The 22295-nt window shown below is 40.9% G+C and overlaps 1 protein-coding gene across 3 annotated transcripts in view; it reads left to right on the top strand.

Annotated features, from left to right (window-relative positions):
• The window catches only part of rerea (arginine-glutamic acid dipeptide (RE) repeats a), a 333506-nt gene that overhangs the window by 106350 nt on the left and 204861 nt on the right, over window positions 1-22295 (top strand). The window contains exon 1 of one of the 3 annotated variants that reach the window (XM_061977151.2): window positions 9895-10450. The exons of the other annotated variants lie outside the window; for them this stretch is intronic. The gene's annotated coding sequence lies outside the window, so the exon portion shown is untranslated. Of the gene's footprint in view, window positions 1-9894; window positions 10451-22295 lie in introns of those variants that run through there. 3 annotated transcript variants of the gene reach the window in all.

Here is a 22295-nt window from a genome sequence, read left to right as displayed (position 1 = left end):
TGTGGATGTTTTTTTAGGGGCTTTAGAGCCAGAATTTAACGGCTCCCTTAGGCTCCATTGTAAGCAGACTTTTGATCACATTATTTACTGTTTAGAATGCATTAAAAAAAACATCCATGGTCATATCTTTCATAATGATTGTGAACGATTGGCAAAATTCCAAAAAAAGTGCAGTTCCCCTTTACATTCCAACTTTGTAAATATTCACACAACATACAACATGTAATACATATAATACTACCGGTACTTAATTTTACACTTAATTTTTAAAAAAATTAGAGTCTGCTTGAAAAAATAATCTGATGTAGTGAAGGAACGACTACATTGCTTGTCGCTTAAAAAAAAAAAAAGAGACATACTCGAGGTCTGAATACTCACTAAATCCAATGACAAGGTTACAAAGTTGGCAACACTGATCCCTCCTGCTATGTCTTCTTATTCTTTGGCATGGTCAGTCAAGGTGTGTTAAGAAGCATAGTTATAATGCCATCTACTGTACATAGATGTAACAACTAGGCCAAACTAGGGCGAACGGAAAACACCTGTATTGTCCCTTTTAGAAGCTTGTCTGAAATGTCAGGGTTGCACTCACTTTTTTAATATAAAACCAAAAGAGGGTCAAAAGCTCGTCTTTCCTCCGATCATTTCAGGAACAGCGTCCATATGGTATAAGACTTGCTTACATTCACATACACTAAATGGTTCTTATGGGTGACTCTCTCTCTGGTGCATGTTGGCAAAGAAATGAGACATATTGTAGCCTGCAAGTGTCTTTAGTTTCCTTAGTGTTTCAAGGCAGCCAAAAGGGAGTGTGAATAGCTTTGTAAACAAGATATCTGTGTGAGCCGAGACCTTGCGCTGATTTGCCTGAAGGGAAATACCATTTCTTGGCTCTACTCTGCTAATGCTCATAAATTAAATTTCCATCATCTTCATTATAGGCTGTCTCTCCTGCATGCTTTTCCAATGGACATCTTGATTTTCACTTTTGCCCTCGCCTGCTTAAAGATCCTTTTCCCCTCCAGCTCAGTATTCCTTGAAAACCCTGATAGCCATTAAGCCACATTTAGTTGTCATTTTCTTGACTTTCTATGCAAGGAGATTGCAAAGCCTGTTTTTTATTGCTTCCCCTTTCCTCAAGTGCCTCAAGGCGATCTCTGTTTTAATTAGTTCTTATTTTCTCCTTGCGTCTCTCGTCTACTGTTAAGGTTCTCTCACACGAATCCACAAAGACTAAAAGGGCCATTGAACGATTCTATTTTTTAATGCTTCCCTGCCAGCCGAGGAAGGATTGGAGCTTTCAGCGCTTCTTGCCCTGAGAGTGAGGAAGCAGCAGTCAGTCGCACAGGCTTTGTTCTTTTTGGAGAGAAAATGTGCGCTGGAGATATAGTCTGTGCTCTAAAAGCTCCATCTGGAAAATCTCTGTTCAAGTGTCTAATATGAACACAAGCAGCTCTGTAGATGATGCCTCGCTAAGAACGGTAAAATTGTCTCAATCTGGCACGTCTCTCATGTATTAGGTTCCAGCGTCATTGTGACACAGCATAGATGTAGTCATGTGTTAAAGTCCTCTTAAGTGCACCCTACCCCCATCCGCCTTCCGCCGTGAAGCAAACCTTCCTCTCCGTTTACAAGTCTGTTTCCTTTACTCAATCTTTTTTTTTTTTTCCTCCACCCTCTCCAACTTGTCGGCTCATCCCTAGTGAATGTATCAAATGAAGTTACAAGATAGGAGTACTTAAGAGGCCAGGGCCTCTGAGGCTTCTCCCAAGCTTGGCTCACTCATCCATGTCCGTTTTTTTTTTTGGGTTGTTTTTTTTAACTCTTGTATTCAGCTACTTGCTCTCTTATTTGTGTTGCAGAGGTCTCGCTTGGCCTTGAGTGCATTGCTGTTTGGAGAAATCAGGCTAAAGCAAATACTGTGTTTGAGCGTGTCAGCCACAGCTTTAGTTAAGTATTCATTTTTAATGAGCCTAAGTGGCAACAGAATTCTGTAACACATAAATGGAGTAGTGCGAGTGAGGAGGGAGAGGGATGCATTTTGCCCTTTGATTCAGTCGCAGACTGGCGATTGCTTTTGTTGAACACATGCACTAATTAGATTTGGTGTGGTTGACGGCAACATATTTGAATATATTATTCTCTACGGCTTTGTTCTGCTTCAACACTGTTTGGGAGGGAAATCATTTGAGAGTCCCTAAAGGGAGAGCAGTGCACCAGCTCACTGTTCTTTGGTGGTTTTTGTATTGAACGTAGCCTATTTGTAGGAGAGGGTGCTCAAAAACGATTGTGATGGGCTCTTAGAACACTGAACAGAAGTGAATAGGCATAGTCAGCCTCCCAGATACATGCTTAGGCCTGTAGAATGCTGAGTGCTTCCTTGTAACTGCACCGGTTGTCTCTTTTCATTATCGGTTAATGGTGCCCAACTTGACAGAGCCATGTGATAAACAGAGGAGCTGTGAAATCCTGGAGGTGGAGTTCTCGTCGGCTTGATAATGGGATCTCATCCGCCAGGGGAGGTGTAGTGGCGCCCATCAGCCGATCCAGCTTTCTTCTGCACAGCTCGGCACAGAACACTTTTTCCACTCCTGCCGTTTGCCCAAAACCTAATGATCCACTTTTAGATAGTGGCGATACCACTCGTAGCATGTATGTAGCAGCCTTTTAGATCAGCCTGTGTAATGCTGCCGTAGTGTATGTGATATTTTTTGAGATAGTGTGTCCTTCTGTATATCAGCATCCTGTATGCACTCCCATTGACTCCCCTGGTGGATGGGATCCCACTATAAGTTGACTCAATCAAAGCAACAAGATGACCTGTCTGAGTTAATGACGTGAGGCATTTGTGATTAGGGCTGTATAGTAAACTTTGATTGATGATTGATTGATTGAACTTATAGTGTCAAGTATATTACACTTCAAAACATGGGTTGACATTCAGTCGGATGTAAGATGAACTTGAAAATATTAGTCAATATAACTTTCAAATATGCTGGTTCAATATATTTTATCAAGTTCGTACAAGTGAAAGTCAAGTTGGCTGAACATGGTAAATGGTCTTTATTTGTATAGCTGTATTTTCATAGAGTGTCACTATATCAAGTATATGTATACATTCACTACATACATTATCACATTCACCCATTCACATTATGAATTTCGTTTTTTCTGACTTATAAATGTTGTTACAAAGTTGGATACTCAATACCAATGTGTCAAATCATGATGTTCATGCATTTTGGTGTGAGCTTGCACGCAGTTTTGGATGCCTCTGTTTGCGGTGTTTTGCAGTCTGGCTATGTTGTGATGTCACAGCAAGGTGGATGAACTTATTCAGACTTTATGTCGAGCTCTAAGAAGCTCCTCCCCCTCTGCTTAAGGCTACGAGGAAACACAAAAAAGGTAGGATCAATTATTATTTTCATCTAATTTTGGCATGTGCATAATAACTAGGGTTGTTAACGATAAACCGATGCGACCTGAAATCCTGTTCGAGAGGTGGCTGGTTCGGTTACGCTGGTTATAGCCCCCTAACTTGATAAGATTCAGCTGTAGATCCTTACATTAATCGAGTGTAGACACATAAACCGGTTATCGCGCTGAACTAGAAAACAGTTGACGGTTTTTGTCTTTAAAAGGACACAAGAGCCAGGGTTGTCCATGGAAAGAGTCACTCGCTTGTTACGTTACTTATGTAACTGGAGACGAGAATAGATGTAGGTACATGGACTGGGTGTTGCGCGAGACTAGCAATCAGTAGACAGATAATCTTTAAAACAACACGAGAGTCACGGCTGCACGCAAATTAATTACTAACGATATACGTAACGTCAACACCCCTGACTGTCTCCGTGCTGTGCCGTCCGTCAATATTGTAACATACCAAAGAAATGAGGCTTAAACAGATTCCCAGTTTGTTTTTCTTTATTTCACAAAATGCAATGTTCTCGTACAACGGGCTCAATCTCCGTGTTCCGCTCTCTTTTCCGGCAAAATTCAAAACGACCTTTAACCTCCACAACAGACGTCACTTGTCATCCTTGTGCCGGACGTTCCACCCCCAAGTCAAGCCATTGGCTAGAACCCGTAGGCGTCTGTGATAACACTGACTTGACTTGACTCGTGGAAAATAAATATATTTGACATGTGACATGTTTGCTTTTTTACTTTATTTTAACATCTTTGGGGATATATGTTGGGTTTTAAAAAGTATGTCACTTCTATAGAATGCTCTTTTTTTAATATTTGAAAATAAATGCGACTATGGCTGTTCTCATTCTATTAGGTTATTGTTATTCTCATAGCATTCTACTGATCAGTTGTCTTAGAAGACGTTGAGCCTCTCATAGTTCCTGCTCATAGACTTAGCTCGGACAGATCTAGTCTGAGTGTTAATCCTATTTATCCTCTAACATGAGGAGTGGTGTGGTGTAAAGAAGAATTGGTCCATCAACAAATGTTAACCATAGAATCAAATCGTTCATACACTAAATTGTATCGAATTGTTCATACACTAAATTGAATCGTATCGAATCGTTCTTTTTTATAAATACGTTGTTTTTGAATCGCATTGTAGGGCGTGGTTTCATTTGCAATCTGGGAAAGCCTCCAGATTCTTGCAAACAGACTCAAAAAACGGATTATGAAAGTGACCGTGGAGCCAAATTTACACCAAAGCATATCCAATACAAAGTGGTTCTTAAACTGTTTTCACCAAGGACCATTTTAGAAAAAACTTGGCTCTCCAAGTACCACTAGAATGACCAACATTAGAATACAGTAACGTAGTAACGTATTTAATAAAAACAAGGCTGAGGTTTTATTTGACAAGTATGTTTAATATTTTTGGCCACTGTAACATTACACACAGTGTGAACCGCAACACTGTTTGAATCTAGGGGGGAAAAACACTGTACTTTAATCAAGTGGTTCTTTGGCGTACCACTTAATGAAGCCCACGTACCACAGTTTGATAATCACTGGTCGAGACCACAAGAAAGTGTATTAAATGTCAATTCAAGTCATCATAGGTCTTTTTTAAATCAACTCTTTGACTAAGTATCCACAGCGTTGCTGACACTGCCTCCTCCCTGGTACCCTCCCACTTTATTCAGGGGAACACAAAGAAGACTAACAGATAAAGTGAAGCTGATTTTATTGTTTATTTCTAATCATTGTAGTGACCTGGCTGTTACAGTTATGGAATTGTTTGATGTAGTGAAAGCACCACCGGGCTAGTGACAGTGTGTGTGTGTGTGTCTGCAGGGCAGCTGCATATGAAGACAGAGTAGCTTGTTGTTGTTTTGACTTTGTTATTAATAAGAAAGTTGATCCATCCACCCCTTATGTCTGTTTGATATAGCGTGTTATACTGTGTTCAAAGTGTCCACACCTTTACTAAAATATAGACTTTTGTCAAGGCTGTAAACTATTGTTCTCGTTTTAAATTGTTTATTATGTATATATTTGCTTCAATATACAAACATGTTCAAGAACCAATTAAGTTTATAAAATTGAGGTTCCACTGTACTTAAAAGAATGAAAGAGTGGAGAATAGACTTAAAATAGACTTAATCACTTTAAGGAGTTTTTTTTAAATGATTAAACCCTTAAAGAATCCAATGACAAAATTAATAATAATAATAAGTCTAATAATATTAATATTCAGTATATGACTTGTATTTCCAAATAATTTGGCCTTATTGTAATTATCTGCGACATTCGACATTAAAGCTTCTTAAACATTTATCCATGAAAAGTTGCTGCATTTCATTTGAATGCAGTAACAGGAGACCGGCGGATGTGAGTGCACATTTTACAGCAATCTTGTTAAATGTATGATACTGTGATTAACTGGTAGAGCAGTGTTTGCTTGTGTTGTTTTGGAATATGAACAAGGGAAGTACGACTTATTAGCACAGCGAGCTGTTGCCTCGGGTGCTGGAGGAGGCTGTGTTGGAGAAGGCAAACCCCTCCTCTTTGCCTGGATTGAAAAGGAGATGGCCAACATGGTTTGTAGGACAATGAAGGACCCCCTGCCCCTCCCACTGCACACCACCCTCGACTCAATTTCTATTGATCCCTACTGCCTGTCTCTGCTGCTCTTGTTTGGTTTCCGTGCAAAAAGAGCCCAATGCGCTGACTATTTGCTTTGGTTAATTGGATTCTGACAGTGATCCAATATCGTGTTTAAGACAATGAAAATGTGTCAAAGCTGCTGCTCAATGAAATGGAAATAGTGCTATTATTTCATAACTTAATGCAGCCCTTTTGTTGTTTCCCTGCTGTTTTAGCACCGAGCAGGGAGGGACTGATTGAGCTGTTTTGGAAGACAAAGCAAATTGCAACGTTTTGCACTAAAGGACTTTTAAAATCAACGCTAATACATTTGATGCGACATGCTTGCTAACCGTTAAAATGGAAGCCTTTGGTGATATAGTGTGGGCCAATCGTGTGTTTTCCCCGGCTTCTTTTTTAGAAATGGGCGGGGTAACTAATTAATTCATTATCCAGAAATGCAAATGAGTTCTCTGAGCCTGAGCAGCATTAATTTGCTTGTATCTTTCCACCAGATGTACTGAATGTCTTCATGGTTTTTTTTACATTTTAACAACATAGTCCCATTTAAAGCTGTTGCTAATGCAATGGCAGGGAGAGAGTCCAGTGTTGTACAGTATTTAAATGTATTATTGTGACTAATCTAACCATGGCCATATCTTCCTTCCTGCTGGTTTCATGAATGCGTACATTACTGTTTAATATTTACTTATGGACTGTACCATTGTCACTCTCTTATGACTTATTTTACATACAAGTTGGAGTTACAGTGCTGCTGCCATACTCATGATGCCTGGGGCTCAATTTATAGTATTCATTTTGTAATGTACACTCGCCATCACATCTGCACATAATGTTTGTACTGCCTCACTCACCGGTAGGTCAAATTAACCAACAGAAGTCATTTAAGCAAGGCCGCATTAATGCACAGGCTTACTTAGTCTGAAGCCCAGGGGCCCACCCCAAATTAAGGGCCTCCGATTTTGACGGAAGAACGCAATGATTGTGTTCATCGCTGTCGATGACAGACAGCTCAGATTTGTCTAGCGATTGTGTACTCTCTCTCTCTCTCGGCTGTGTTGTTTTTTCCTACTTAACCCACGACGCCGGTGTGAAAGGCCAGCGTATTACTACTGAGCTAAAAGCAGAGGCTGTCACCCGGAACGCCAGCACTTTTCTTGAAGTTGACTGGCTTCTATTACACTTGCAAGATCATCAGGACTCCTCTTCCTCCTATCCAGGAAATCGCAAAAAGCCGCTGCCTGACCAGTACTCAAAAAATCTGTAGAGACTCCTCCCACCCCCACCAAGGACTGTTTTCACTGCTGGAATCTAGAAAGAGGTTCCGCCGCCTCCGTAGCAGAACCTCCAGGTTCTGTAGCAGAACCTCCAGGTTCTGTAACAGCTTCTTCCCTCAGGCCATAAGACTCTTGTGGCCGGTATTTTTCTTGCGGGCGGTATAGCTCGGTTGGTAGAGGGGCCGTGCCAGCAACTTGAGGGTTGCAGGTTCGATCCCTGCTTCCGCCATCCTAGTCACTGCTGTTGTGTCCTTGGGCAAGACACTTTACCCACCTGCTCCCAGTGCCACCCACACTGGTTTAAATGCCATCCATCCATCCATTTCCATCCATTTTCTACTGCTTAGTCCCTTCGGAGTCGCGGGGGGCGCTGGAGCCTATCTCAGCTACAATCGGGCGGAAGGCGGGGTACACCCTGGACAAGTCGCCACCTCATCGCAGGGCCAACACAGATAGACAGACAACATTCACACTCACATTCACAAACTAAGGCCAATTTAATGTTGCCAATCAACCTATCCCCAGGTGCATGTCTTTCACTTCACTAATTCACTTCTTGAACGCATCAAAATAATTCCCTCAATTCCCCCCCAAAACGGATTAACTCGCTGAAATTTAAAGACAATATAACATACATCCATAAACGTGGATGCATATGCTAAAGTGCAATATATGTTAGATCAGTGGTTCTTAATCTAGGTTCGATCGAACCCTAAGGGTTCGGTGAGTCGGCCTCAGGGGTTCGGCGGAGCCTCTGGCGCGGTGATCAAGACACACCCAACTCATCGTGAAAATACAAACTTCTCCCTATCGGCGTATTATGGATACCCCCAAACAATGTTCCCTCTTAATTTTCCATCTGATTTGCAGGTGTGTAATTTGTTGTGAGTTCATGCACTGTGTTAGTTTTGTTCTTTGAACAAGGTGATGCTGATGCACGGTTCATTTTGTGCACCAGTAAAAAAAACATAACTTTGTCTTGAATTTGAAAAAATAAACATTTTATTTTTCACTAAAGAAGGGTTCGGTGAATGCGCCTATGAAGCTGGTGGGGTTCGGTACCTCCAACAAGGTTAAGAACCACTGTGTAGGACATCTGCGGTCCCCTCCAAGGTTTCTCATTGTCCCATTGGGTTGAGTTTTTCCTTGCCCTTTGAGACACTTGTGATTTAGGGCTATATAAGTAAGCATTGATTGATTGATGTATCTGTACAGTAATCTATTTATTTATATCTGCACCTTATTGCTCTTTTATCCTGCACTACAACGAGCTAATGCAACAAAATGTTGTTCATATCCGTACTGTAAAGTTCAAATTTGAATGACAATAAAAAGGAAGTCTAAGTCCATGCGCCCGTCGCAAAGGAGATGTATTCATTTTTAAAATGGGTGATATTTTTGCACTGCTGTGGTTTTGTCAAGTAAAATCATTATTATTTTTTATAATAATGGGCGGCACAGTGGTTGAAAAACACTGTCTAAGGCAGGGGTCGGCAACCCAAAATGTTGAAAGAGCCATATTGTACCAAAAATACAAAAACAAATTTGTCTGGAGCCGCAAAAAATTAAAAGCCATATTTCATAGAGACAGTGTGTCATGAGATATAAATTGAATTAAGAGGACTTAAAGTAAACTACATGAGCTCAAATATAGCTACAAATGAGGCATAATGATGCAATATGTACATATAGCTAGCCTAAATAGCATGTTAGCATCGATTAGCTTGCAGTCATGCAGTGACCAAATATGTCTGATTAGCACTCTACGCAAGTCAATAACATCAACAAAACTCACCTTTGTGCATTCATGCACAATGTTTAAAGTTTGGTGGACAAAATGAGACGGAAAAAGAAGTGGCATAAAACACGTCCTAGAAAGTCGGAGAAAGTTATACATGTAAACAAACTATGGTGAGTTCAAGGACCGCCAAAATTAGTAGGACAAAACGGTGCTTGCCAAATACTCGAATCAGTGAAGCATGTTTAATATAAACAGTGTGCTTTATAACAATTAGGGAGGTTTGTGTTATGGTTGTCCTCCTACAGAAACCATATTGAAACAAAATATATATTTTTTTCCCCTTATCTTTTTCTATTTTTCATACATTTTTTAAAAAGTTCCAGAGAGCCACTAGGGCGGCGCTAAAGAGCCGCATGCGGCTCTAGAGCCGCGGGTTGTCGACCCCTGGTCTAAGGGAACGCATATCTTTACAGTAACTCCCCCTGCGGCCCTGAAAGGGACAAGCAGTAGGAAATGGATGGATGATGTTACAATTAATTCGTAATTATTAATAAATAACATAGTTTCACGTGAAAGCCAACATACAAACGTCATTTATGGTTGTGCAAACGCAGATGCCATGAACCCCCCCCCCCCCCCCCCCTGTTTTGCCATCAATCAAAGCGCCAACAAAACCACCATCTTACCCTCGCTAATTATTTAAAAAGTCTTCCACGTTTTTTAAGCGTCTTTCGTAGAGTTATGACGTGATTGTGGGTGACTTGATCAGCCATGTGGATGCGTCTGTTGAACAGCTGAGGGGGTGATACCGTGTGTGTGTGTGTGTGTGTGCACGTGCGCGCGCATATGGAAGCGAGGAGGAAGAGGAGGGGTGTGTGTGTGTGTGTGTGCGTGTGTATTAGCGTGTGTGTGGAAAAAAGGAAGCGGATCCCTCAAACGGCGAACTCGCTGCTTCCCTCTCTCGCCCTCCCAACAAGCAAGCAACCCCGCCGTCGATGAAACCGCGACCGGCGTTACGAAGACGGGACTCTGGCCACTTCGGACTCGGGCCACTTCGGACTCGGGCCACATCGGACCGCCGAACTACGCGCGGCTCGCCTCGTTGCTTTCGGACCTGGGAGCGAAGTGAAAGCCGTCTTTTGTTGAAACAAGTGCTCGCCACCCCTCAGCTCCTCCTGTGTGGCCAGTAGGGATTTTTTTTTGTTTTTAATTCATCCGTATGAAACAAAACGGAAACGAAAAGAAGAAGCCGTTTGTGCGTGTTTTGTGGATTTGGCGCAGCAAGTTCGGTGCAAGGATTTAAAGAAGTTGCTGGCTGCGGGAACCCCTTGAAGAATCATCAGACTGGCGGGTGAGTTGTTGAACACAGGAGGAGGAGGAGGAGGTGCTGCGTGGAATGAAAGATATCTGATGACTAAAGCCAGGTGCTATTTGAAATGTTCATGTGTCCTCAGGTGGTAAAGTTGGCTGCATTGTTGTCACACCAATGATTTGGTTGCTTTCAAACATGCTCAACCAAGTTACGTGACATGCTAAGCACAATTCAACATGTAGGAAGAAGCATAGTTTTATTTCATCCTATACCCCTGTCTAACTGATGGTTTGTTACTGTATAACATAATAAAGAATAGTTACTTAGTAGATGGTTTATTCAGTAGTGACAATAATAAATACAGCAGTTAAAAACGGACGAAAACATAACAATACATGAGGTTCTAAGGCTGTGTCTACAACTAAACAAATAATTATTTAGCCTAAGCCCCGTTTCAGCCACACTAAACCATCGTTTAAGGTCCCCCTCCTCGGACAATTTTTTACACCGTGTATTTCTTGAATCTCCAGCTTTTAGCTTTGTATGGACTCATTGATCGTTTACAGACTGAGTTCGGAGGGGAAGTGACGTCAGAAAGAACGCGCCACAGCCTGTGATTCTACTTAGCGAACAACTTTGTCCATTTGTCGAAGGAGAGACAACGAGAATGCGGGCTCCCGTGGATGTGTTAAAAAAGGTAGAGTGTGTGTTTTGTATTACCTGGCCGTCGGGGGAAGACTACGGAAAACAGCGAATGCATTTGGACTGGCAAAGCAGACTGTGTCAGTTATTGTCCGCCATGTATGTCGCGGACTCAACGTCTAGGTCCGGAGTATATAAAGTCACCAAAAAGGAATGGACAATGAAGATGCAGGCAAAAGAGTGAGGAGTGATTGATGTAAAATTTCCTTTATCACATTGTTTACGTGTGTAATAACGATTTGATTATTTTATGATGGTTCAGGTGTGATTCACTACAATAGAGCCCCACAGCACACTGGATTCCAGTTAATTGAAATAGCACAACACTGGATATTGTTCAGATAAGTTACATTTAAGAACTTGCACACAAAGCAACACTGGAGGTGACTATTACATGCGCACTTTCCGCACATGCGTATTAGGTCGTGTTGCGCCGGCAGACGAAAGAGGTCATTTTATTTATGTTATGTAATTTTGTGCTACTTAAACAGTTTCTTTTCTGTGCTGTTAATACCCATCTTGACTAACTAGGTTAATAAAAGTGCCACTGACTGCCACTGACTACAGTACAGTTGTCATTCAGTTCAATTTCAGTGAATCTTGTTAAAAAATGAATATCTTTATATGTATACTTTCACCGGAAAATATATCAAGATATATATCGAATATCGAGTTTAGGTCAAAATATATCGAGATGTACGTTTTCGTCCATATCGCCCAGCCCTACTTAGAGGGCGCTAACTTTCCAATACATTATACACAGTATATCTGGCTTCTTACGGCTTCAAGGACGTAATGAGGTAACTACGTATCTATGTAACCGATGCTCGCGTATTAGTTTTGGGTGTTGTTGGCTAATAGTAGCAATTTGGATTGTTAGCGTTGGCTGTCATTGAATGTATATTCTGTTATAACAACAAGATGACTGCAAAACAAAAAAAATGCATGACTAGTCACTATTAAAATAATAATTAGTTGCAGCCCGAGTCGACAGTAAGTTCGAGAATACGTCGTAAACAAAGGACTCCCTGTATGTAATACATAATAACTTGTTCAATCAAATAAACTAATTACCTCAGCATAAATGACTGTTTTCAGTTATTTGCTTAAATTCTGTAATACATAATTTTCCTCTATGCTGATATACTAAATTCAGTGATTCTTTATTTAAAATTTTTCCATACATGCATGACACAGGCCAGAATCGAGAATGTTTTTAGTGGTTTGCATACAGGGTACTTAAATGTTATACTCTGGTAAAAATACTGTTACTTTTCTGAAATGATGCTCATTTCAAAACGGTGATTTGCTAAATATTTTTGTTGTACAGGCATACAGTTGTTGGAAAGAGTACTAAAGTATTGTACTACTTAGATAAAAGTGCAGTTATGTTGCTGAAGGAAAAGTACAGGTGTAAAAATAAGTTTAAAAAAAAAAAAGGAACTGATTTGAAATATGCCCCTGTGGACTGCGTGGAAGGAATATGTGCTTATAAACCAGGCAACAATTAAAGTGCAATAATGAAAACATATCCATCTTGATTACTTTACAGCCAGGTGGTTGTACTCGTCATCGTTCATTACTGCTTACAGCAGTAATGAACTCATGTTTTTTATTTTTTAACATTAGTGTAATAAAGCAAAATAAAATAACTCGTTTTTTGGGGGTATATGTCACTTGTTTTTATCTGTACCAGTCTACTCCAGTAAAGTAAATGTAATTAATTCCTTTCCACCACTGTGTAAAACTTGTCTCAGTGTGAACTGCAGGGCTGTAAAAGCAGACAAAGCTTTGTTTAACACACAAGTAAACAAACACGGCATTTTTGTTTGAAGTCATGCTTTAGTGAGTGCGGTTTACACAACTTTCACGTCATTGTCTATTATTGGTGTGTAATAATGGAAAAGTAGCGGAGTGTTTTTTTTTTTGAGGCAATGATGATGGCGAGGGGGTCAGGGGGGGCTGTGATTGGTGTACCGGCTGAAAACTGTTGAAGGACCACCAGATTAACTTGACTTCCCCCTTCAGCACCCCAGAGGCTATGAACTCTGGCCCAAGCACAAGCAGCTCTCACTGTGGGGGTGAAAAGAAGGGAGGGAGTAGCCTGTTGCTGTAAAGAGCAAGGGGGCTGCTTAGTTGGTGGGATGGGTGTGTGTGTGTGTTAAGGGGGGCAGTCGGGGATTTGAAAGCAGAGTAAATAATTTGTCTGAGAGGCGGTTTATCTAATGTGTTCCAGTCTAGGATGGGAATAAATTGCATAATTGGTCATAGTAAGTATGCATGTGACTGCAGTCACAAGTCCTATAAGCACAAAGGAAATATTCAAACAGGGTGGACTGTGATTTGTCTCCAATCTTTGCCATTATAAAAACAATTTCCCCCCTTTCACCTCTACTCCTGAGTGTTTCACCCATCTATTACTCCGATGTTGTATTGCTAATTATGAGGATCTAATCTCCCAACATGCCTTCTTCCTGTGCCCGCCGCCCCTCCCCCTTATTCCTCGAGAAGTGACCTCTAGTTTAATGATTCAGATGTGATTAATCCACTGGAGTTGGGAGATGCCGCATGAGCTAATGTAGCTCACAAGGCTCGCTCGTGGATAATAACATGTTATTATTGGAATGTTAAAAAAAATAAATGGCGGGACTAGTGAAAGGCAGTCTGTGTTATAAAAGTCATAGAGGAATGTAGCTGTGTGGCATTGTATAAACACCAGGCGCACTTCTGGTTAAATATTTGATAGTTGAGACTGGCTTGTGTTGCCTTCAATATGGATGCATCAGATTTTCTTAACATATTATCACTAATGCCACTAATTGTAGTAACACACTTTTTGAACGAGGGATAGTAATTGTTTACAATTGGACTGCAATCATTTTTGCCGTCAGTAGGGGGGCTGTTGAGTAATTTTTTAACAGTTTGAGCTACATACAGTACATTCACGCTATGACACATTCTTCTCAATTAGAGCTGCAACAATTAATTGAATTAACAATCTCAGATTTATATTCTGTTGCTTTGATTACATTTTTAACAAATATTTAAAAAAAACATCATAAAATCCCTCTGCGCCTGGAACTTTAAATATGCTGACATACCGTATTTCCTTGAATTGCCGCCGGGTATATAGTATGCGCCTGCCTAGAATTATCGCCGGGTCAAACTCGTTTTGCAAAATAATTAGCGCAAGCTTAGCATTACCGCCGGGTCAGAATTACCGCCGGGTCAAACTCGTTTCGCAAAATATTATTTTTATTAGCGCATGTCTAGAATTACCACCGGGTCAAACTCGTTTCGCAAAATAATTAGCATATGCCTAGAATTTCCGCCGGGTCAAACTCGTCACGTCACGAGTGACACTTCACCTGTCATAATTTTCAAAATGGAGGAGGCTGATTTCAATAATTTAAAATCACATAAAGGGAAGAAGATAAAGAGCTATTCAGTAGGATTTAAGGTCCAAGCTATTGAATATGCTAAAAAGAACAGTAAGCCTCCGACAGCAGTTATGTTTTATTAATATAACGTAGCTGCGTGTGTCAAATATGAGTCATTAAATGACTTTCGCCTCCTGGTGGTAGAGGACGCTAGTGATCCTTTTTGCGACTACTCTGCTGCAGAAGAAGTGACAACAAGCAGCAACAGTTAGCAGCGATCGTTTATTTTTTCCTCTCGCTTGCACTTTTAACATGGAGGATTACATATCTAAAATAAAACAGTTTTCTAAACTGGACTTTCAATCGAAGCAGGAGGTAATAAAGGAAGATCTCCATTGAGACAGAGAGACTTTTAAAACTGAAGAAAGATCAGGAAGACTTCTATAAACAAGTTATTGATGCTTTTGTTCAGAAGGAGTTGCGCATGGACTTCATTTATAAGTAAAGGTAAGACCATAATAACGTTTTTTTTATTAAATGTGCTTTTCATGATGGTATCCTTACATCACACTCAAATTTATAAGCGCAGGCCTAAATTTACCGCATGCCTTTGGTAAGCGCCGGACTGAGAAGAAGTTTTATATTAATTACCGCCCCGGCGCTAATTCAAGGAAATACGGTAGTTTCCGCACGGCTGCTGCATTAGCGTGGACATTAGAACTGCGGTATGTGAGTGCCGTGATCTGTGTGGGATTAAAAAGCAGATAGTTTAAAACAAATGTTGACGCTCACATGTTAAAAGTGCATGTTGATGATGTGCATTTATCAGAAAAAAAAGAATAAAGGTGATGGCAAGAAGAACCACTTCTATGTTAGCTACCTCTATTGGTTTATAATGTATATTTTCTGCTGGATCTACTCTCTTTTATGCTAACCTTTTTATTTTTGCTGCAGCTGTTACATATACTGTAATATTGTACATGGTAATTGGAATTTGTTATATATTGTATATATAATATTTAAATATTACATATGTTATTTTATATTACTACTATGGTACATTTTTAGTCTACTTTATACCTGCATTATCCTTTCCATCCTTACACTTTCCATCCTTTGTAACTGAGCTACTGTGTGGTTGTGGATCAATAAAGTTTGTCTAAGTCTAAAAAGCTTAATTATTAAAATAATCAATAGTTGTAGCCCTATATTACACATTCTTCTCAGTTAGTGCTGTAACAACTACCGGTAATCAAATTAATTTGATTAGAAAAAAAGCTGTGATTTATATTTTGTTGCGTTGTCAATAGTTTAATGAATGTCACTAATACAAATTGATGAAATCCGTCCCGCATTGAATGCCTGGAACTTGCATTATGCGGACACACAGTAGTTTCCGCACGGCCGCTGCAATAGAGCGCACAGAGAGAACTTTTATGTTTATTTCAACTATTTTTCTGAAAAAACACATTGAGGCAACTAAGTGTGGCTTATCAGATTACTTGATTAATCAAATAAACTAATTGATAGATTACTTGAATACTAAACTAGTCGATTAAATATTCAGTCCAGATCATTCAGAATAAGATTCTTTCATCCATTAAAAAATATTTAGTGACAATTGGAATTTCTTTAAATTTAGGCAAATGTCAACCACTAACTATAACCCGCAATATTACGCTAACAATAATATTCCCTTTAAAATTCCAACATTTGATACGTATGTTGTTGGTTTTTTTTATGAAGATGATATAATGTCGTCTGTGTATTGATTTTCTGTCCACCCCCTAATTCATTCATCAGTGTAAGATGTTTTCTCCTTAACTTTGATGCTAGACAATTGGTCCAACAATATTTGTGACTATATTTTGTCTGGTCTGTGAATGTGGTGAATATAGTCTCTGTTCTCAGGTCACTTTCATGTGTGGTGTTTATTGATTGATGATGCTGAGGATAGGTGTTCCTTTTTTTAATGCTTGTGTTTGCACGGCTCACAACACTCCATGCTTAGTCGGGAAGAAACATGTGAAAAGCATTTTACGCTACATTTCCATGTCAACATTTATGCTGATCCACTTTTTTTTTTAAGTAATAACTGTCAGAGGTATCTTTAAAAGCTGTAATATTCAAAGCCAAACCCTTTGTAATTTAAAGCAAAGGATTACTCACTCTTCTTTTGCTAGCTCGAGGTGACACAAGCACCAATTCTAATTTATTGGACCGTCTATTGAAGTCTCTTTGAGTCAATGCAATGTTTAAAGGAGAGTTCAACTTGTTTCGTGGTGTGGTAATATTAGTGTGACCGGGTTCATTTTTTCAAAATGCAGCAGTTTGACTCAGCTCCTTCCTGGCTCCGCTTGAGGTTATGCTATCTATTTAGTGTCACTATGTGGAGGTGCACAGCCCTATTAATGGAGTTGTGCAAGTGCTGAATACTCAAAGGTGTTTCATAGTGAGGCTGCTTTGTCTGTAGATTCTGATGTCATCTATTTGAAATGCTTTTTGCAGCACTTTGTATGCACTTTGGCCATGTCTACACGAAGTCGTTTAACCCCTTAAACGAATCATTATTTAGCCTAAGCCCCGTTTCAGCCACACTAAACCAGCGTTTAAGGTGCCCCTCCTCGGACAATTTTTTACACGGGTAAGTGCGCCGCGTATTTCTTGAATCTCCGGCACTTAGCTTTGTATGGACTCATTGATCGTTTACAAACTGAGTTCGGAGAGGAAGTGACGCCAGAAAGAACGCACCACAGCCAGCTTCATAATAAAGCGGTTTCTTAACTCGGAGCTAGCCACTGGAAATATGAAGGCGAGTCATCCAGACATGCCCGTGTTTCTCCTTCCGTCTGTACAAACGCTTGTGGAAATCACACATGAATACCTTAAGAGAAAGCGATTGTAGCTATTTTGGATACAACACACCACAGACGACAAGAGAACTTTCCAATGTCCAGGTCAGCTCTGATTTTACTTGTCCATTTGTCGAAGGAGAGACAACGAGAATGCGGGCTCCCGTGGATGTGTTAGAAAAGGTAGTGCGTGCTTTGTATTACCTGGCCGTCGAGGAAAGACTATCTACGGAAAACGGTAAATGTTTAGGACTGGCAAAGCAGACTGTATCAGTTATTATTACACCTACTCAGTGGCCTAGTGGTTAGAGTGTCCGCCCTGAGATCGGTAGGTTGTGAGTTCAAACCCCGGCCGAGTCATACCAAAGACTATAAAAATGGGACCCATTACCTCCCTGCTTGGCACTCAGCATCAAGGGTTGGAATTGGGGGTTAAATCACCAAAATGATTCCCGGGCGCGGCCACCGCTGCTGCCCACTGCTCCCCTCACCTCCCAGGGGGTGATCAAGGGTGATGGGTCAAATGCAGAGAATAATCTCGCCACACCTAGTGTGTGTGTGACAATCATTGGTACTTTAACTTTAACTTTTTATTATCCGCCATGTATGTCATGGACTCAACGTCTAGATCCAGAGTATATAAAGTCACCAAAAAGGAATGGACAATGAAGGTGAAGGCAAAAGAGTGAGTAGTGTCCTGACCAGATATCTAGATCCCTAGATTGATTGATGTACAATGTTCTTTATCACATTGTTTACGTGTCTAATAAAGATTTTATTAATTTATGATGGCTCAGGTGTGATTCACTACAATAGGGCCCCACAACACACTGGATTCCAGTTAATTGAAATACCACAACACTGGATATTGTTCGGATAAGTTAAATTTAAGAACTTGCACACAAAGCAACACTGGATGTGCCTATGACGTGCGCATTTTCCGCGCATGCGTATTAAGTCGCATTGCGCCGGGGGGCGGGGTCTTAAACGGTGGCATTGTTGTGCGTGGACACGGATAAGGTTAGGTGTGATTTACCCTGGATAACCTTATTTTAGTGTAAACGTTTAGTGTAAACGGGGCCTTAGATCCTGGACTAAATCCTCTTGTCTGCAGTGGCTGTTCATGTTTTAAAAAAAAAAAGGTAAAGGTAGGTGAGGTAGCCGTGTGTGTCACACCTGCACAGGAACAGCAGTGAGTGTCACCTGTGAGGAATCTTGACATCTGTATCAAAGAGGCTGTTTCCCGAGCACTGGCTCTGCAGAGAGACGTGTTTCATCGAAGCAGGTTGCACCGGCTGTCCAGCTGCTTGGAGGCAGATGAATGTTTGACAGAGCACTGGAAAAATATTATTTAATGTGCCTGCACAATGGCCCTCGCTGGGATTGTGCCTCGCTGTGTCTCCAGCCCCTTTTTCCCCCATTTCTGTGACAGCGCGATGGCAGCTGCTGGCTGCTAGAAACAAAACAAAGTGTCGAGTCTGTCGCTGTTGTTGTTGTTTTTTGTATTATTATAACCCAAACTGACGTAATCCATGATAGATCAGAGGAAACCGAGCTGTAAATGATGCAATGTTGGCATGCCTCTCTTTTTCTTCCTTGGAATGGCCAAGTCTGCTGGGGTCTGCATATCTTTCCATTTCGCTAATAGGCTGAATGACTCCACTCCATCGCAATTACAAAGGAATGACCCAGTTATTATGATGTATGAATGAAAACAGATGTTTGACTCTCGGAGGAGAAAAACAAGATTTGTAAGATACTGATTAGTTTGTTAATTACTACCGCATGTTTGGTTGTACACATTCACTCTCCTACTTTTTGACCTCAACAATGGAGACTTTGCCAGGACTGCTTCCATCGTAAAAAAAAAAGGCAGAAAATCAATGATAAGCCATGGCTTCCATACCATTCTTTCCGTTCTTTCCGTCCCCCTGCACAAAGGCAGACATATGGTTGTGTAAAGACTATTAACTGGGAACGGTGCTGTCCGTGTTTACATGACAACTGCCTTTTAGAGCCTGGTAACAAACATTTTCAAACAACAACATTACTGTTTCAAAGCTGCCAACGCTTGCACTCGTCCTCCAACATTATGCCAGAAATAAAAATCTCCCGGATTGTGAAGTCATTGTGAAGACACAAAATATTCAAGTTTGTCAATCAAATTATTTAAAAAAAATTAATACATATTGTGTATGTGTTATATTAAAGGGGAATTGTTGCCTATCACTCAGAATCATTATGAGAGACAAGAACACAAATGTCTCTAAAAAAAGGATTTCGAGGTGTTGTTATTTAGTCAGGTTTGGGACAGGTGTGCTGCAGGTGTGACCACAGTGCATGTGCACGTCTGACGTCGCTCACATGTGCTCCACCGAATGATCAAGGAGTTTTTGCGTTTGCTCACACATATGGAAAATTAGAGGGAACATTGTTTGGGGGTATCCATAATACGCCGACAGGGAGAAGTTTTTATTCGGGTGTGTCTTGACGAACCCCTAGGGTTCGATCGAACCCAGGTTAAGAACCACTGACCTAACTATAAGCAATGTGGCCAATCACGGGAACATAGTGAAGTGAATTATATTTATACAGTGCTTTTCTCTAGTGACTCAAAGCGTTTTTGCATAGTGAAACCCAATATCTAAGTTACATTTAAACCAGTGTGGGTGGCACTGGGAGCAGGTGGGTAAAGTGTCTTGCCCAAGGACACAAAGGCAGTGACTTGGATGGTGGAAGCGGGAATCGAACCTGGAACCCTCAAGTTGCTGGCAAGGCCACTCTACCAACCGAGCTATGCTATAGGGGAGGGTTATTGGGCGATCTACTAGATTGTAAAACCCTAATGTTTTTAAATACGATAGTAGAGGACATGATATTGCAGTAAAGTGTTCACTGTCTGTATGCCATAGTAAAACCGTAATGTCAGAGTAGTATAAACCTAAACAATGGAGCCAGCCGTGTACCTCCTTGTAGATAATGTTGCACCAGAGAGCCATTAAGTCCATACTAGCCACACATTTGATACAGCACACATGAAAGGTTGCTAAGGAGGCAGTACCTTCTGCTGAGTGACTGTTGAATTCCAGTGCGGTGTAGAAGTGGCAAAGTGCTTTGATTTGTACATAAAACATTCCATCTAATTTGTTGTGCACATAGTGGAAGGGCCAAAATGGTTTATTAACATAAAGCCCAGGAGCCAAGAACGATTGCAAAATGGTCATAATTAAAAAAAGCTGTCGTCTTCCCTTCCTTTCTGTGTGCACACATCCTTGAAACAGCTCAGCTCATCGGTTGGCACTTTCACACATGTTAAGTGACTGTGGATGGGGGTTGGGGAGGAGGGGGGCATCTGGCGTTGTTAAAGCCGGCGCATGGCCATAAAGTGCAATGGTGGTCCCCACAGAGCTACCTGCTCAGGACGCAGTCATATGGAGCCTCCTTATTGACATCCCATCAGACGCCAGCTCCGAAGCGTCAACAATGGAGCTTTACTTTGCATCATGAGAGATAAAGAGACAGTACATTAATTTTCAACCACTAAAGCATCCATCGTTAAGACTTTAATGTGTGGTTTTATGCACCCCTACCAATTGTCTGCAATTTTAATCCCACTAAGAAGCATATACTCACCCTGTGGGACTTTGTCCAACAAACATGTTTTTCCTATCAACACTCTCCGCTTTCCAGCATCCGCCTTCTATGCCTACTTTCTAAAGAATTGTTCCAGAATATGATCATCAAGTAACTGCAGCGAGGAAATGGCCACGCTGTGGATTCATATCCTATTTTAGCGAGTAAACATTTAATGCCTTTAAATGTATCACCGCTTTATTTATGCATAGAATCTGCTGTTAACTCTGAATTATACATTAGCCAATGAATAATGCATCGGTGCCATTCCTTAATGATTACTAGGCAGGCGGCAAATGGTAATATTTGCTGATACATTTAGCCATTGATCTTACTTGTGTTTAAGCAGGCTGGTAGAAATTATGTTGCTCAATTTTTCTCTGAAGGAAAACAGGGCTGGGGTTTTTTTTGCCAATGAGGTCATCAGAAACAAGTAAATTGCTGTTTTCTTTGAAATATGTATTTTCTCAATGACAAGTAATCTCTTAGGATTTAAAACAAAAGGGCTATAATCTGTCAGACACACACACACACACACACACACACACACACACACACACACACACACATTATTGTATTTGTTACCTTCTTGAGGCCTCTGAAAAATGCCTACCTCTTTAGGACCACCCTTTCTAGATACCGTATTTTCCGCACTATAAGGCGCACCTAAAAACCACAATTTTTCTCAAAAGATGACAGTGCGCCTTATAACCCGGTGCGCTTTATTACGATTAATTTTCATAAAGTTTCGATCTCGCAACTTCGGTAAACAGCCGCCATCTTTTTTCCCGGTAGAACAGGAAGTGCTTCTTCTTCTACGCAAGCAACCGCCAAGGTAAGCACCCGCCCCCATAGAACAGGAAGCGCTACCTACCGCCCGCCCCCGGAAGAAAAAGAAGCGCGCGGATATTTCGTTTCATTTCCTTTGTTTGTCTACATCTGTAAAGACCAGACTACAAAATGGCTCCTACTAAACGACACGCTTATAACGCAGAATTTAAACTTAAGGCAATAAGTCATGCCGAAGAACACGGAAATAGAGCAGCAGCAAGAGAATATAACATAAATGAATCAATGGTGCGTAGGTGGAGGAAGCAAGAAGATGACCTGCGCCAGGTAAAGAAGACAAAACAGAGCTTCCGAGGGAACAAAGCACGATGGCAACAGTTGGAGGACGAACTCGAACAGTGGGTTGTTGAGCAGAGAGCAGCAAGCAGAAGTGTCAGCACCATCACTATTCGAATGAAGGCAACAACGCTAGCAAGCGAACTTCACCTGGATGATTTTAAAGGTGGTGCTTCTTGGTGTTTTCGGTTT

The sequence above is a fragment of the Nerophis lumbriciformis genome, linkage group LG01 (genome assembly GCF_033978685.3).
Source record: "Nerophis lumbriciformis linkage group LG01, RoL_Nlum_v2.1, whole genome shotgun sequence".
Classification (NCBI taxonomy): Eukaryota; Metazoa; Chordata; class Actinopteri; order Syngnathiformes; family Syngnathidae; genus Nerophis; species Nerophis lumbriciformis.
Note: the sequence above shows the minus strand (reverse complement) of the source record. Positions and strands in the feature narration are given on the sequence as shown.